The sequence below is a fragment of the Aquarana catesbeiana genome, linkage group LG03, assembly GCF_042186555.1.
Source record: "Aquarana catesbeiana isolate 2022-GZ linkage group LG03, ASM4218655v1, whole genome shotgun sequence".
NCBI classification, from domain to species: domain Eukaryota; kingdom Metazoa; phylum Chordata; class Amphibia; order Anura; family Ranidae; genus Aquarana; species Aquarana catesbeiana.
The window spans coordinates 676,348,022-676,364,881 of NC_133326.1; the positions used below are offsets into that span (position 1 = coordinate 676,348,022).

At 43.6% G+C, this 16,860-nt stretch overlaps 1 protein-coding gene and 1 long non-coding RNA gene across 5 annotated transcripts in view; one reads left to right on the plus strand and one right to left on the minus strand.

Annotated features, from left to right (window-relative positions):
* PER1 (period circadian regulator 1) overlaps positions 1–14,481 on the minus strand; it is a 79,388-nt gene extending 64,907 nt beyond the window's left edge. For 2 of the 4 annotated variants that reach the window (XM_073622910.1, XM_073622906.1), the window contains exon 1: positions 14,223–14,476. The gene's annotated coding sequence lies outside the window, so the exon portion shown is untranslated. Of the gene's footprint in view, positions 1–5,012; positions 5,177–14,222 lie in introns of those variants that run through there. The other 2 variants (XR_012243086.1, XM_073622908.1) reach the window with 2 other exon arrangements.
* Positions 5,097–16,860, plus strand: part of LOC141133499 (uncharacterized) — a 50,298-nt gene continuing 38,534 nt past the window's right edge. Inside the window, exon 1 of the long non-coding RNA XR_012243087.1 lies at positions 5,097–5,591. This is a non-coding gene — a long non-coding RNA (uncharacterized lncRNA). The remainder of the gene's footprint in view (positions 5,592–16,860) is intronic.

Here is a 16,860-nt window from a genome sequence, read left to right on the forward strand (position 1 = left end):
ATGACGGCTCGGGTAATTAACAGGATTTCATAAGGGATACCAGTGCCTGGATACACAGCTCCCCTCTATATGTGTGACGCCGATGTGTGCGGGGGATGGGGTGACTCATTCTGTCATACGTGATCCACGGAGAGCATAGAAAAAAAAGTGAAATACCGTACCATTCACCATCCACAGGAGAACAAGACAACCCCGGAATTCATTACATTACATTCTCACTACAAAAAAAAAAAAAAAAAATCACATATCCAACACCACCACAAACTGTTCTCTGCTTCCGATGGCTGTTTACAGCATACCTAAACCCAGCAGCAAAACGCTCATATATTGCACCTTGATGGTCCCTAACCACTTGCTGATGGGAGCAATTTTCACATTTTTCATATTTTTCACCAAAAAAAATCTGCATTTTTTTTTTTTTTTTTGCTAAAAAAATGACTTAGAATGCCCAAACATTTTATATTTTCTGAAAGCAGAGGCCCTGGAGAATAAAATGACGGCTGATGCGAATTTTGTTAAACGTTGCACGATATTGGCAAATTTTTTTGCATGGAACCCTCTTAAGATAAATACCTCAAGGGTCTGGTATAGATCTCTAGAGGGACCCCACACTTTTTTTTTGCTTGGAACCCCCCTTAAAATCAATACCGCAAGGGTCTGGTATGGATCTCTAGAGGGACCCCACACTTTTTTTTTCGCTTGGAACCCCCCTTAAAATCAATACCTCAAGGGTCTTGGGGGACCTCACACATTTTTCTTCTTTTTTTTTGTGTGTGTGAGGTACCACCTTGAAATCCACACCAGATTCAAAGGGTATGGTATACATTTTTTGGGGGGGGGACTCAATTTTCTTTTTAATTTAAATAAATACATGATAACATTTAAATTGCCTGCAAAGGACATTAATTGGCAGCTTTGTGTTTAAAATAAAAAATTTTAAAAAACGTCAGCACACAAACCTTTCCAAAAGGTCCCCCAAAATACATAGACGACGCCTTAAAAACAAAGAAGCCAACAGTCATTTTCCAGCAATTTTAAAACTTTAAAATAACTGTTTTTTTCGCTTTTGACTTCACGCCAAATAGCTTCGGGCAAATGTTATCTTCTCAAAAAAAAATCAGGAATTCGGATCAAGGTCGCCGGCATGAACACGAATTTACGGAAAAACAAATATTTGCGTTTTCTCGGCTATTTTAGTTGTAGTTTTTTCTGTGCGTCGTAAAAAATATTCCGTTGGCAATAAAATTTTTTTTTTTTTTTTTAGGTTCTGACCTGAATTGGCAGCAAGAACTGGAGACCTCACAATGGTAGTGGGGACAAGCTCCGGACGCTTTGAACAGCAGGGGGCGTGGCAGACTGAATTACACGCTCGCTCACACGGGACTGCGTTGTTGTCTGTCTGGTTCCGCATTCTGCCAAAAAATCTTCTTCCTTAACTTCTCCCTCGCCACAGGATGACAGCTAGGTTAGTAGGGCATCCAATCAGCGCGTGGCGCTGAGGAAAACACACGGGTCGGGCACGCATGGGGGCGTGTGACGCGCGGTGAGAAACATTTTCTTTTTCATTTAAATAAATAAATGAAACTATTTGAAGTGCCTGCCAAGGACATTCATTGGCAGCTTCGTGTTTAAAAAAAAAAAAAAAAAGCACACAAAACTTTTCAAAAGGTCCCCCAAAATACACAGACAACTCTTTGGGGGGGTCTTTTTTTAAAGCAGAGAAGCCAACAGTTGTCAAAGTCATTTGCCAGCAATTTGAAAACTATTTTTCCATTGCAAATCTCATTGCTAAAAAAAAAAAAAAAAAAAAAACAAAAAACAAAAAACAAAAAAAAAAAAAAAAATCACTGCTCCCAAATGCATGATATTTTTTTTTTCATTGGTGCGTGTCCTCCAGGGCAGTACATAACCCCATGTTTTTTTTTTTGGCTACCCATTGCATATTAGCCCAGAAAATGGGGTTCGGGTTTGGCATCCCAACTATTTTGAAGTTCAGCGAACCCCTGCCTGAACAGAACCCAGGGCGGTTTGGCTCATCGCTACTTGCTAATCACATTGTGTGATATACAGATGACCACTAGAGGGAGCAATTACAAATCTGGCCCAGCAAGCAAGTAGAAAATGAACCTAAACACCTACAAATATATTTCCGGTAGAGCTGCACGATTTATCGTTAAAAAAAATGCGTTCTCGAGTCATCCCCCCTCACGATCTTAATCCAGCATTTCCACGATTCATACAGTGCAGAGCTGTTCTCTGCTCACTCACAGCTGTCCAAAAAAAAAAAAAAAAGCCGGCAAAAATGTATTAACATTGTCCAGCGCCGGGAAATAACTATAAACAATGTATCATTTGGTTCTTTTAGACCAAAGGGATGAACTTCGGTCTGTCAATGAGGTCAGTTTAACCGCTTAAAGCGGAGTTCCACCCACTTTTACAAGGTGGTCTTAAACTAAACTAAACACCCCTCCACCCCTTTTTTTTGGATATCTACTTTTTTTTTTATCTATCTTTTTAGAAAGAATAATTTACTTCCGCCCTAGCCCGGCCGCGGTGCAGTACGTCACGTCCTCTTCTGTGCCGAGCCCTCCTCCTTCTCCCCCAAGCTGCCTTCCGAGACCTGTGTGTGTCCCAGAAGACATGCTGGCCATTCACATTCACATAGCGTCGCATGACTCGCACATGTGCAGTAAAAACCCAGCTGTGAAGTCTGAAGGCGCCACTGCCGGTTTCCCTTAGTTGGAATGGCGGCGTCTGCACCCGAGCCGGTGGTAAAATCAGCCTTGGGGGGGGGGGGGGGCTCCCTAGACCGGTAAGTGTCCAAATGTTAAAAGTCAGCAGCTACAGTACTTGTAGCTGCTGACTTAAAAAAAAAAAATCTGCAGCTGGAACTCCGCTTTAACCGCTTGCCGACCGCCGATGTACGTCGGCAGAATGGCACAGGCAGGCAGGCAAATGGGCAAACCTGTACGTCCCTTTGAATTTGCTGCCTATCGAGGCACGCGCGCCCACCGCGGAAACGTGACCGCGGGTCCCAGGAAGTGTTCGCCGGCAGCCCGCGATTGCAGTGAGGAGAGGCAGAACGGGGGAATGCCTATGTAAACAAGGAATTTCCCTGTTCTGCCTAGCAACATGACAGAGATCCACTGCTCCCTGTCATCAGGAGCAGTGATCGCTGTCATGTCCTAGTGAGGCAATCCCCCCTACAGTTAGAATCACTCCCTAGGACACACTTAACCCCTAGTGTTTAACCCCTTCCCTGCCATTGTCATTTACACAGTAATCTGTGCATTTTTATAGCATTGATCACTGTATAAATGACAATAGTCCCAAAATAATGTCAAACGTGTCCGCCATAATGTCACAGTCACGATAAAAAAAAAAAAACGCAGATCGCCGCCATTACTAATTAAAAAAAAAATTAATATTCAAAATGCCATAAATCTCTCCCCTATTTTGTAGACGCTATAATATTTGCGCAAACCAATCAATATACACTGATTGCGATTTTTTTTACCAAAAGTATGTAGAAGAATACATATCGGCCTAAACTGATAAAATCCATTTTTTTTATATATATTTTTTAGGGATATTTATTATAGCAAAAAGTAAAAAATATTGCTTTTTTTTTTTCAAAATTGTCGCTCTCTTTTTTTGTTTAAAGCGCAAAAAATAAAACGGCAGAGGTGATCAAATACCACCAAAAGAAAGCTCTATTTGTGGGGAAAAAAGGACGTCAATTTTGTTTGGGTACAACGTCGCACGACCGCGCAATTGTCAGCTAAAGCGGCTCAGTGCCGAATCGCAAAAAGTGCTCTGGTCAGGAAGAGGGGTAAATCCTTCCAGGGCTGGAGTGGTTAAAAAAAGAAATTGTCATTTATAATGGTTAATGAACGTCTTACAGCAATTTTACTGGACAAACAACATTCTTTTGATGAGATATGGAAACCTTGGATAGATTATTTATCGAATTGTTTATAAATCAATGCTATATTGCTTACATATAGTGTACTCATTCTTTCCTCCCAAAATGTAATTTTCTTTTTTTTTATTATCTCTTTTTAACATTTTTCTTTATTCCTTTTTGAGTTATTTTTCTTGAAGTTATATTATCCTAAGTTGAATCATTTGTAACAGTCATTTAGTTACGCTCTGTATGTGTAATATTGATTATTATTATTTTTTTTGTCCATTATTAACAATCTTATATTTTAACGTATGTAATTCTTCCTTTCTATTTGAAATATCAATAAACTATTCAAAAACGATTGAAACAAAAAAAAGAAATTTTTGCGGCTGGAACTCCGCTTTAAAGACTAAACTTTTTTCTGACACTCACAAGTTGAAATCAGTATTTTTTTTGCTCGAAAATTACTTAGAACCCCAAACATTATATATATGGCGGCTGTTGCAATATTTTATGTCACAATGTATTTGCGCAGCGGTCTTTTAAACGCATTTTTTTTGGGAAAAAGATACAATTCAATTAATTTAAAAAAAACTAAACAGTAAAGTTTGCCCAATTTGTTTGTATAATGTAAAAGATGATGTCACGCCGCGAGAATCGTGATCTTTATTCTAAGCCAAAAAAAAAAATTGCGATTGTCATTTTAGCCAGAATGGCGCAGCTCTAATTTCCGGTGAATGTGACAACATTAACATGTTCACTCCCTCAATACTCGCTGTGGTTTGAGAACAGAATATATGTGAATTTTGTGCACCTTTAACTGGAATCAACAAAAAAAAAAAAAAACGCATTTTTTTTTTTTTTGTTTTGTTTTTTTTTGTATCGCTTGTGACTTCACGCCAAATGGCTTCGGGCAAATGCCATCTTCTCAAGAAATCAGGGATTCGGATTAAGGTCCCCTGCACGAACATGAATTTACAGAAAAGCAAGTATTTGCGTTTTTTTCTTGTCTATTTTAGTTGTAGTTTTCTCCGTGTGCCAAAAAAAAAAAAAAAAACATTCCGTCAGCATTAAAACTTTTTTTTTTTTTTTTTTAGGTTCTCACCTGAATTGGCAGCAAGAATCTGTGACCTCACAACCGTAGAGGGGACAAGCTCCGGATGCTTTAAAACCCGGGGGGGGGGGGGGCGTGGCTGACCGAATTGCCCGCTCGCTCTCACACGGGACTGCGTTGTTGTCTGTCTGCTTCCGCATTCTGCCAAAAATCTTCTTCCTGAACCCTCCGTCTAGGTTAGTAGGTCATCCAATCAGCGCCTGGCGCCGATGAGGAGTTGAGCACACGGGATGGGCACGCGGTGAGAAACTGCGTCACAGAGAGACCTGACATTCAATAGGTCAGCGGGGGGAAAGGAACGCATGTATGGATGGAGAGCCGGAGGGGGGAGACCATTGGAATAAAATAGAAAAACGCTCATTATTAGTATTTATGGAAAGATCACAAAAGGCAGAGAGCTACGAGGACTAAACGTCAAACTTCATTAATAGGAAATAATCATCTCCAGATCAACATTGCAGGAGATTTTACCAAAAACTCTTTTTTTAAGGATTCGGCCCGGATTTTGTTCTGTAGATACCGGGGTAGATCATTTCAATGCACCGGCTAAAACTTTTCAAAGAGTGGTAGGTAAGTGACACTAACCTTTAAAGATTGTATACAAGTGTGTATTCTTTTCCTACAAAGTCCCTTCTATTCCTCCCAGTCTCCTCCAAGTTCCTTTTCCTTTTTTTGCTGCTGTGATCTGACTTCATGTTAGAGGCCGAAGTTGCCAAACTTTTCAAACAAAAGTTCAATTTTCTGTCTTTTAGACTTTAGGGGGGGGAAGAGGCAGATTTTGGCCATTGGGGTAGAAAATGTTCTGGGCCCAGCATCAGTGAGAAAAAACATGGCCTCAGAGTTGGTGGTTAGTGGGAGGAATAGTGCCCCATCGTCGGTGTCATTGGGAGGAATAGTGCCCCATCATTGGTGTCAGTGGGAGGAATAGTGACCTATCATTGGTGTCAGTGGGAGGACTAGTGCCCCATCATTGGTGTCAGTGGGAGGAATAGTGACCCATCATTGGTGTCAGTGGGAGGAATAGTGACCCATCATTGGTGTCAGTGGGAGGAATAGTTTCCCATTGTTGGTGTCAGTGGGAGGAATATTGCCCCATGATGGGTGTCAGTGGGAGGAATAATGCCCCATCATTGGTATCAATGGAAGGAATAGTGTCCCATCATTGGTATCAGTGGGAGGAATAGTGTCCCATCATTGGTATCAGTGGAAGGAATAGTGCCCCATCATTGGTGTCAGTGGGAGGAATAGTGCACCATCATTGGTGTCAGTGGGAGGGATGTTGCCCCATTATTGGTATCAATGGGAGGAATATTGCCCCATCATTGGTGGCAGTGAGAGGAATAATGCCCCATCATTGGTGTCAGTGGGAGGAATAGTGCTCCATCATTGGTGGCAGTGGGAGGAATAATGCCCCATCATTGGTGTCAGTGGGAGGAATAGTGCCCCATCATTGGTATCAGTGGAAGGAATAGTGCCCCATCATTGGTGGCAGTGGGAGGAATAATGCCCCATCATTGGTGTCAGTGGGAGGGATGTTGCCCCATTATTGGTATCAATGGGAGGGATAATGCCCCATCATTGGTGTCAGTGGTAGATATGGTGGCTCATCGTTGGTTTCAGTGGGAGGAATAATGCCTCATTATTGGTATCTGTTAGGAATACCGCCCCATCATTGGTGTCAGTGGGAGTAATAGTGCCAAGGGCCAGGTAAGAGGAAGCAAAGGGCCAGAGTTTGGTGACCACTGCACTAAGACAATGAAGAACCTGTGAGGCAGGGTGCCACAAGGCATGAAATCACATGGTTAGTGCATTAAGAAGCCAAAAACAGTCTGATTTTCAGCAGGGTACGTCCAGAGCACTGTGCAGCATTACAGACCTCCCCGGACCACTGTCCAGAGCACTGTGCAGCATTACAGACCTCCCCAGGCCACTGTCCAGAGCACTGTGCAGCATTACAGACCTCTCGGACCACTGTCCAGAGCACTGTGCAGCATTACAGACCTCCCCAGGCCACTGTCCAGAGCACTGTGCAGCATTACAGACCTCTCTGACCACTGTCCAGAGCACTGTGCAGCATTACAGACCTCCCCGGACCACTGTCCAGAGCACTGTGCAGCATTACAGACCTCCCCGGACCACTGTCCAGAGCACTGTGCAGCATTACAGACCCCCTCCGGACCACTGTCCAGAGCACTGTGCAGCATTACAGACCTCCCCAGGCAACTGTCCAGAGCACTGTGCAGTATTACAGGCCTCCTCTGACCAATGACCACTGGCATGGTGGCATCCAGAGCACTGTGCAATACAGGCCATCCCTCAAACCTGAGACCACCATCCAGCACTCTGCAGCATTACAGGCCTCTTCGGACCACTGTCCAGAGCACTGTGTGCATTACAGGCCTCCTCAGACCACCCAAAGCGGCTAATTCTGTAACTGTGAGTTTGTTCAAATACCATAAATAATAACATGATATTAGATTTTTTTACTCCAGGAGTATATAATGAGTTTGGAAATTCTAGAGAAATACTTAAACAATGCATTACATTCGATTCGATTTTTCTTAGTCTAGACCAGGGGTCTCAAACTGGTGGCCCCCCAGCTTTTGCAGAACTACAATTCCCATGAGGCATAGCAAGACTCTGGCAGCCACAAGCATGACACCCAGAGGCAGAGGCATGATGGGACTTGTAGTTTTGCAACAGCTGGAGGTCCACTAATTGCAAATCCCTGGTCTAGACTAAACCACTATGGTCTACACCTATTTAGTGGAAGATAATTGAAGATATCAATGTACAAGCACATACAAAATACAGAATGCTGTATGAATGAAAAACATTCAACCTGGAGGAAAATTAGCCTAGTAATGTTCCTTTTTTGCCCCTTTTCAGGCACAACTAACGTACATGCAGGATGAATTTATTTTTAAAAATAGACCCCTTGATTTTTAGTTTGCCCTGAATAACATCCTTAACCACCTCCCATCCGCACTATATGCGAAAGACGGCTACAGCGCGGACCTAATTTGCCAGGAGGGCGTCCATAGATGTCCTCCCATGCTCGAGCGGCCTGCGCTCCCCCTGCAGGGCACGCGCGGCGCGCTCTGTGATCAGGGAGTCTATGAGACACGGCTAACCACAGATCGGAGTAAGGGGTCAATCCCGACCCCTTACCACGTGATCAGCTGTCAGCCAATGACAGTTGATCGTGTGATGTAAACAGAGCCGGTAATCAGCTATTTTTTTCCCCTCGCGCTGGTAGCGTGAGGAGTAAAAAAAAAAAAGCCGATCACCGGCAGCTGCGAGAGGGACATCAGTCCCGATCGTGGAGAGCCTCTGCAGAGGCTTCTGTGCCACCTACCAGTGCCTACCAGCGCCACCTACCAGTGCCCACAGTACCACCCATCGGTGCCCACAGTGCCACCTATCAGTGCCCACAGTGCCACCTATAAATGTCATCAATCAGTGCCTCATCACCAGTGCTGCCTATCAATACCACCTACCAGTGCCCATCAGTGCCACCTACCATTGCCCATCAGTGCCACCTATCAGTGCCACCCAACAATGCCACCCATCAGGGCCCATCAGTGCCATCTTATCTGTGCCTATCAGTGTCGCCTTATCTGTGCCCATCAGTGCAGCCCATCAGTGCCCATCAGTGTAACCCCATCAGTGCCCATCAGTGCAGCCTCCTCAGCGAATATCAATGAAGGAGAAAAATTACCCGTTTGCAAAATTTTATAACAAACTATGAAACATGATTTATTTTTCAAAAATTTCTGTCTTTTTTTGTTTGTTTAGCAAAAAATACAAATCTCAGCTCTGATTAAATACCGCCAAAAGAAAGCTCTATTTGTGTGAAAAAAAATGATAAAAATTTCATTTGGGTACAGTGTTGTATGACCGCGCAATTGTCATTCAAAATGCGACAGCGCTGAAAGCTAAAAATTGGCCTGGGCAGGAGGGGGGTTTAAGTGCTCAGTAAGCAAGGGGTTAATGGGTTACATATTTAGCAGCATAAAAAGAACAAAAAAATGATATTATGGTTTTTTTTTGTTTGTTTTTTCATAAACTGGAGGTTCCCATTCGCCGCTGATCTCTGTCTGCGGGGAAACATGGGAATGACTATGTGAGGAGTGTTATCCAAGTCAGTATGGCGTTATATAATGAGGAGGAGGATGACATAACAGGAGGCAGCAGTCTGTTACAGAACAGAGACGTAGCAGGTGCTGCTGAACAGAGAGCTGGGGGGGGTGCTATAAGACAAAGGGAGGGTGGGGGGGGGGGGCGGGTTGGTTTGAGGACAGAGGTGAAAGGGCCAATTGCTTTTCAGGAGCCGTGGAGCCATTAAAGAAGTTGCTCAGTCAAACATCTGCAAAAAAAAAAAAAAAAACCTCAAACACCATCGAAGTCAATTGTGAGTGAACCGGGATGGGCTGTACATGCCACCTTTCCGCAGAAAAAAAAAAATGACAGATTCCCGGCTGCAGTCATTTAATTATATCACCAGGAATCCTGGGTGATGTCATTGAGCAAATTTTGGTAAAGGACATCACCTCAAAAAATAATAATTATATATATATATATATATGTATATTGTATGCATTCACATTTCTTGTATAGTATATAAGGAATATTCACTTTTCAGGACACTAGGTGGAGCAATTCTCTTTTCAGGACACTAGGTGGAGCAATTCACTTTTCAGGACACTAGGTGGAGCAATTCACTTTTCAGGACACTAGGTGGAGCAATTCTCTTTTTAAGACACTAGGTATCCACTAGGTGGAGCAATTCACTTTTCAGAACACTAGGTGGAGCAATTCTCTTTTTAAGACACTAGGTGGAGCAATTCTCTGTTTAAGACACTAGGTGGAGCTATTCCTTTTTCAAGACTTAGGTGGAGCAATTCTCTTTTCAAGACACTAGGTGGAGCAAATCTCCTTTCAAGACACTAGGTGGAGCAATTCTCTTTTTAAGACACTAGGCGGAGCAATACTCTTTTCAAGACACTAGGTGGAGCAATTCACTTTTCAGGACACTAGGTGGAGCAATTCTCTTTTCAAGACACTAGGTGGAGCAATTCTCTTTTTTAAGACACTAGGTGGAGCAATTCTCTGTTTAAGACACTAGGTGGAGCAATTCTCTTTTCAAGACACTAGGTGGCGCAATTCTCTTTTCAAGACACTAGGTGGAGCAATTCACTTTTCAGAACACTAGGTGGAGCAATTCTCTTTTTTAAGACACTAGGTGGAGCAATTCTCTTTTCAAGACACTAGGTGGCGCAATTCTCTTTTTAAGACACTAGGTGGAGCAATTCTCTTTTCAAGACACTAGGTGGCGCAATTCTCTTTTCAAGACACTAGGTGGAGCAATTCACTTTTCAGAACACTAGGTGGAGCAATTCTCTTTTTTAAGACACTAGGTGGAGCAATTCTCTGTTTAAGACACTAGGTGGAGCTATTCCTTTTTCAAGACTTAGGTGGAGCAATTCTCTTTTCAAGACACTAGGTGGAGCAAATCTCCTTTCAAGACACTAGGTGGAGCAATTCTCTTTTCAAGACACTAGGTGGAGCTATTCCTTTTTCAAGACACTAGGTGGAGCAATTCTCTTTTCAAGACACTAGGTGGAGCAATTCTCTTTTTAAGACACTAGGTGGAGCAATTCTCTTTTCAAGACACTAGGTGGCGCAATTCTCTTTTCAAGACACTAGGTGGAGCAATTCACTTTTCAGAACACTAGGTGGAGCAATTCTCTTTTTTAAGACACTAGGTGGAGCAATTCTCTGTTTAAGACACTAGGTGGAGCTATTCCTTTTTCAAGACTTAGGTGGAGCAATTCTCTTTTCAAGACACTAGGTGGAGCAAATCTCCTTTCAAGACACTAGGTGGAGCAATTCTCTTTTCAAGACACTAGGTGGAGCTATTCCTTTTTCAAGACACTAGGTGGAGCAATTCTCTTTTCAAGACACTAGGTGGAGCAATTCTCTTTTTAAGACACTAGGTGGAGCAATTCTCTTTTCAAGACACTAGGTGGCGCAATTCTCTTTTCAAGACACTAGGTGGAGCAATTCACTTTTCAGAACACTAGGTGGAGCAATTCTCTTTTTTAAGACACTAGGTGGAGCAATTCTCTGTTTAAGACACTAGGTGGAGCTATTCCTTTTTCAAGACTTAGGTGGAGCAATTCTCTTTTCAAGACACTAGGTGAAGCAAATCTCCTTTCAAGACACTAGGTGGAGCAATTCTCTTTTCAAGACACTAGGTGGAGCTATTCCTTTTTCAAGACACTAGGTGGAGCAATTCTCTTTTCAAGACACTAGGTGGAGCAATTCTCTTTTCAAGACACTAGGTGGAGCAATTCTCTTTTTAAGACACTAGGTGGAGCAATTCTCTTTTCAAGACACTAGGTGGCGCAATTCTCTTTTTAAGACACTAGGTGGAGCAATTCTCTTTTCAAGACACTAGGTGGCGCAATTCTCTTTTCAAGACACTAGGTGGAGCAATTCACTTTTCAGAACACTAGGTGGAGCAATTCTCTTTTTTAAGACACTAGGTGGAGCAATTCTCTGTTTAAGACACTAGGTGGAGCTATTCCTTTTTCAAGACTTAGGTGGAGCAATTCTCTTTTCAAGACACTAGGTGGAGCAAATCTCCTTTCAAGACACTAGGTGGAGCAATTCTCTTTTCAAGACACTAGGTGGAGCAATACTCTTTTTAAGACACTAGGTGGAGCAATTCTCTTTTCAAGACACTAGGTGGCGCAATTCTCTTTTCAAGACACTAGGTTGAGCAATTCACTTTTCAAGACACTAGGTGGTGCAATTCACTTTTCAAGACACTAGGTGGTGCAATTCACTTTTCAAGACACTAGGTGGAGCAATTCTCTTTCCAGGACACTAGTTGGAGCAATTCTCTTTTCAAGACACTAAGTGGAGCTATTCCTTTTTCAAGACACTAGGTGGAGCTATTCCTTTTTCAAGACACTAGGTGGAGCTATTCCTTTTTCAAGACACTAGGTGGAGCAATTCTCTTTTCAAGAAACTAGGTGGAGCAATTCTCTTTTCAAGACACTAGGTGGAACAATTCTCTTTTCAAGACACTAAGTGGAGCTATTCCTTTTTCAAGACACTAGGTGGAGCTATTCCTTTTTCAAGACACTAGGTGGTGCAATTCCTTTTTCAAGACACTAGGTGGAGCAATTCTCTGTTTAAGACACTAGGTGGAGCTCTCGACTACTTTTCACCTGCTTTGCTGCCCGCTCCTATCAGCTGCTTGTAGGCTAAATGAGTCAGCGCAGAGGCTCCTCCCCCTTTTTCCCCTGCTGAGGTTTCAATGATAGACAGGGTGCCTAAAAGGAGGTAACTACTGTTGTGCTGTCTTTATAGCTAATTCTTAGTCATGTATTAAATACAGATATATATTAAAAAATAAAAAAACACTTTTTTTTAAATGTTATGTAACAAAATAAAAGAACATTGACAAAAACAATGATTGTTTTGTAAATATTACATATAAAAGAGATGAAGTTAATATAAAAACATTGAATCAACGAATGTTAATGTCTTACCAACCCCCTATCTAAATATAATGCTCTTCAGTCTTGCACAGCTGTACAGGCCACTCTGATTTCACTGCACACTGTGAGCTTCTCACAATGTGCATTAAAAGCTGCAGTGGGTCAGACAGAGCCCACCTTATTTCCTGGCTGGAAGACGCCCAGCATCATCTAGCGCTTTCCTCCCCAGCCTGACTCTCCCCGCAGCCCCCCACGTCATTCATTTGATTTCATTTATTTCAATTGATGTCAAACACAGCCTAGGAATACCCAAACTGACAGAACACACCCCCCCCCCATCAAGGTGTATTTGATATTTGCAAAACCCCTCCCGCCCCTTGCATCAGGGCGGGGGAGGAGCGCAGAGGTAAGGTGCTCTTTTCAGTATCCTATGTACAGTACAGTGCTGGCCCCTACCGCCAGCTGTGATCTGCCAGCATTGCATAGAGAAGCACAGAGACCCAGTGATGATGTAGAACAAGGTGCATAATGAGAATGGAAAGCAAAATACAAGCAGAATACATTTCAGCTGTTATAATTTGATTGGACTTTGAAGACGAACGTCCTTAGAAGAAAATCAATCAGAGCCGCCATCTCTCACAGGTTGTTTTTTTTTTTTTTTTTTCCAGTTTGAGGCATCTTTTATATCTGACTTCAGATCCGCTTAACATATAAGGATGTAGATCTGATGTCTTCTGCTGCCCACACAATCGGGGGCACCAAATCAGGGGGGCACAAAATCAGGGGGAGCACCAAATCATGGGGCGCACAAAGAGAACACAATCAGGGGGCACAAAATCAAAAGGTGTGGCCTCTTTTGTGGATTGTTTGTATCTTGTCGTATATTTTGCATGATGTTCTGTATGTCTTATCAGATTTCATCATTTGGTACCAATAAACATTTCTATGAAATATTTGACATTTGCTCAGTGCCCATCTAGTCCCACCCCTAGAGAGTCTTCTCTTGTGTATTCACTTGGAATGATGGCACTCCACCCACTGGAACCCAGAGCTACCCCCTTACCACAAAATCGGGGGGGCACACAATCAGAGGTGGGGGGCACAAAATCAGGAGACACACACACAATCAGGGAGGGAACACAATCGGGGGCGCACAATCAGGGGGGCATATAATCAGGAGACAATCGGGGGGGGGGCACACAATCAAGAGAGCACACAATCAGGAGACAATCGGGGGGGGCACACAATCAGGGTGGGCACACAATCAGGAGACAATTGGGGGGCACACAATCCGGGGGGGGGACAAAATCAGGGGGGCACACAATCAGGAGACAATCAGGGGGGGGGGCACACAATCAGGAGACAATTGGGGGGGGGCACACAATCAGGAGACAATCGGGGGGGGGCACACAATCAGGAGACAATCGGGGGGGCACACAATCAGGAGACAATCGGGGGGGGCACACAATCAGGAGACAATCGGGGGGGGCACACAATCAGGAGACAATTGGGGGGCACACAATCAGGAGACAATTGGGGGGGGGGGACACAATCAGGAGACAATTGGGGGGGGGGGACACAATCACAGACACAGGTACAAGTGTAATGGAGGAGATGATGAGAATGTTACTAATGACAACCCTGCAATACCACCCTGACAGTCACATATTTCAGGATGAGTACTTACAGTATGGAGAGTGCTGGGCTCAGGATAGCGGAGTGCTCAGAGGGTGAAGATAATGGTGGGTGATGGGCTCAGAGGGTGAAGATAATGATGGGGGATCACATAGTTCTTCTATATAGGATGAGAATTCCCGGAGAGAAGTGAGAGGTGAGAAGGGAGGGATGGTGTCGGTCTGTCCTCTGTACTCCTCTATGGTCTCTCCTCTTCTCTCTCCTCTTCTGATTCTCTCACTCGCACATTCTCCCAACCATTCCGTGCTACACGTGAGTGCAGTCCTTTGTCCCCCGCCCACTCGGGCGATGATTGGTTGTCCCAGTTACCTGGATCCGCCCTTAGCGCGCTGATTGGCCGGAGGAACAGAATGTGAGGGAACACGTGAAATAGAATGTGTGACAGACAATGTGCAGTGTGACAGATCAACAGCGAGAGCCCCGAGTACTTCTAATCCGGAGAGAGAGGAGAGAGAACTCATCTATACCCAGAGAATACTCATCTATACCCAGAGAATACTCATCTATACCCAGAGAATACTCATCTATCCCCAGAGAGAACTCATCTATACAAGAGAGTACTCATCTATACCCAGAGAGAACTCATCTATCCCCACAGAGTACTGAGCTATACCCAGAGAGTACTCATCTATACCCAGGGAGTACTCATCTATCACCAGAGAGAACTCATCTATACAAGAGAGTACTCATCTATACCCAGAGAGTACTCATCTATACCCAGGGAGTACTCATCTATCACCAGAGAGAACTCATCTATACAAGAGAGTACTCATCTATACCCAGAGAATACTCATCTATCCCCAGAGAGAACTCATCTATCACCAGAGAGAACTCATCTATCCCCAGAGAGAACTCATCTATACCCGGAGTACTCATCTATACCAGAGATAACTCATCTATACCAGAGAGTACTCATCTGTACCCAGAGTACTCATCTATACCCAGAGAGAACTCATCTATACCCAGAGTACTCATCTATTACCAGAGAGTACTCATCTATACCCAGAGTACTCATCTATTACCAGAGAGAACTCATCTATCCCCAGAGAGAACTCATCTATCCCCAGAGAGAACTCATCTATACCCAGAGAGAACTCATCTATCCCCAGAGAGTACTCATCTATCCCCAGAGAGAACTCATCTATCCCCAGAGAATACTCATCTATCCCCAGAGAGAACTCATCTATCCCCAGAGAGAACTCATCTATACCCAGAGAGAACTCATCTATACCCAGAGTACTCATCTATACCAGAGAGAACTCATCTATCCCCAGAGAGAACTCATCTATCCCCAGAGAGAACTCATCTATCCCCAGAGAATACTCATCTATCCCCAGAGAGAACTCATCTATACCCAGAGAGAACTCATCTATACCCAGAGTACTCATCTATACCAAAGAGAACTCATCTATCCCCAGAGAGTACTCATCTATACAAGAGAGTACTCATCTATACCCAGAGAGAACTCATCTATCCCCACAGAGTACTGATCTATACCCAGAGAGTACTCATCTATCCCCAGAGAGAACTCATCTATACCCAGGGAGTACTCATCTATACCCAGGGAGTACTCATCTATACCCAGAGAGTACTCATCTATACCCAGGGAGTACTCATCTATCACCAGAGAGAACTCATCTATACAAGAGAGTACTCATCTATACCCAGAGAATACTCATCTATCCCCAGAGAGAACTCATCTATACCCAGAGAGAACTCATCTATCACCAGAGAGAACTCATCTATCCCCAGAGAGAACTCATCTATCCCCAGAGAGAACTCATCTATACCCGGAGTACTCATCTATACCAGAGATAACTCATCTATACCAGAGAGTACTCATCCGTACCCAGAGTACTCATCTATACCCAGAGAGAACTCATCTATACCCAGAGTACTCATCTATTACCAGAGAGAACTCATCTATACCCAGAGTACTCATCTATTACCAGAGAGAACTCATCTATCCCCAGAGAGAACTCATCTATCCCCAGAGAGAACTCATCTATACCCAGAGAGAACTCATCTATCCCCAGAGAGAACTCATCTATACCCAGAGAGTACTCATCTATCCCCAGAGAGAACTCATCTATCCCCAGAGAATACTCATCTATCCCCAGAGAGAACTCATCTATCCCCAGAGAGAACTCATCTATACCCAGAGAGAACTCATCTATACCCAGAGTACTCATCTATACCAGAGAGAACTCATCTATCCCCAGAGAGAACTCATCTATACCCAGAGAGTACTCATCTATCCCCAGAGAGAACTCATCTATCCCCAGAGAATACTCATCTATCCCCAGAGAGAATTCATCTATCCCCAGAGAGAACTCATCTATACCCAGAGAGAACTCATCTATACCCAGAGTACTCATCTATACCAAAGAGAACTCATCTATCCCCAGAGAGTACTCATCTATACCCAGAGAGTACTCATCTATCACCAGAGAGAACTCATCTATACAAGAGAGTACTCATCTATACCCAGAGAATACTCATCTATCCCCAGAGAGAACTCATCTATACCCAGAGAGAACTCATCTATACCCAGAGAGAACTCATCTATCCCCAGAGAGTACTGATCTATACCAGAGAGTACTCATCTATACCCAGAGAGAACTCATCTG